Here is a 1,221-nt window from a genome sequence, read left to right on the forward strand (position 1 = left end):
GTCGTAACTTTTCCGGCACTTCCTCTAGTGGAGCCAGAGACTCTTGTCGAATTCCAAGACACCGAAGGCTGTAGACCAATTGATGGCATAAGAGTAGGGTATTTTGCCTTTCCTTTTCCACACCGCGCCACCACAGAAGCCTCTGCAACAGTGTGGGGTTATTCAGATTTAGCAGCCTTTTTATCCCCTCTTGCCGCTCTTACCCACAAAGGGTTCACCTTGAAAGACTCATCGCCCCCTCAGAGTGAATGAGGGTGGTAGGCAGCAAATGATCTGGGTCTGGTGTGTACACCCACTTTAAATTTAAATTTAAATTTAAATATTCATTAAGAAAAAGAAAGACAGACACCATACATTGTTCCCTTTTTATTTTAAATGAATGTTTTACATTTCCCAATTGTATTTACAAGGATACCGTTTCCTGGGTGTCAGTACTATTGCATCATGGTCAGTGTGCACCTCCTGGAAGTGTATGCTGAGCAGGCGCTGGCCGCAGTGTTCACTATTATGCTTGGTTCTTTGGAGATGAATGCGAGGGAGGAGAGTTTACATGGCGCACAACGCACTGGTCTCACAAAGGAGAGCCGAGGAATGGGCCAAGGATTGTGGATGTGCATGGATTCCCTCGTAGGTTATAATGCCAGTCCAGGCTCACAATTATATGCAGAAGTCTACATACAAGTTAGTGATCAAGGGGTTGGTTGTCCCCATTGTCAAGGGTCACTTTGTGACAAATTAACTCTTAGGCAGGGATTTACAGAAACTTTGCATTAGTGCAAGGGCAATTAGAACTAGAGCAAAACTCGTGCCAGTGCATAACAGATATTCATTCAATGCATTTTTGCACACTGGCAATGTTTGCCTCAGTCCTCGTCCAGTAGAATGGTGAGAAAATGTATTGAAAGAATGGATGTTCACTATGGCATGTGTTGCCCTAGTGCTAATTGGTTTTCATCAGGAGGCCAGTCTCGAGTCTTACTCAGCTGTGGCGTGTCCTGTATTTGGGGCAGGCGGGCCAAACGTGGAGTAAGAGGTGACACCATAGAGGCATGGGTGGTAGAGTAGTTCAGTTATGAAGCCCCTGAGTTGGGCGACATCTGGGCACACAACTAGGCATTTCACCATTGCCCTGAATCGCGCCCACTGTGACCTTTGCAGCTTTCCAGGACCATGCTAGCTGAAGCGGAGTCCACATTACTGCAGGGTACTCTGCTCACAGTA

At 46.4% G+C, this 1,221-nt stretch overlaps 1 protein-coding gene across 13 annotated transcripts in view; it reads right to left on the reverse strand.

Moving 5' to 3' along the window:
- Positions 1-353: 353 nt before the first annotated feature.
- GRIN1 (glutamate ionotropic receptor NMDA type subunit 1) overlaps positions 354-1,221 on the reverse strand; it is a 1,139,664-nt gene continuing 1,138,796 nt past the window's right edge. For all 13 annotated transcript variants that reach the window (XR_011268541.1, XR_011268543.1, XR_011268542.1 and 10 more), the window contains one exon: positions 354-1,221. This exon is cut by the window's right edge and continues 3,297 nt beyond it. The gene's annotated coding sequence lies outside the window, so the exon portion shown is untranslated.

The sequence above is a fragment of the Ambystoma mexicanum genome, chromosome 8 (genome assembly GCF_040938575.1).
Source record: "Ambystoma mexicanum isolate Mex_15411 chromosome 8, UKY_AmexF1_1, whole genome shotgun sequence".
NCBI lineage: Eukaryota > Metazoa > Chordata > Amphibia > Caudata > Ambystomatidae > Ambystoma > Ambystoma mexicanum.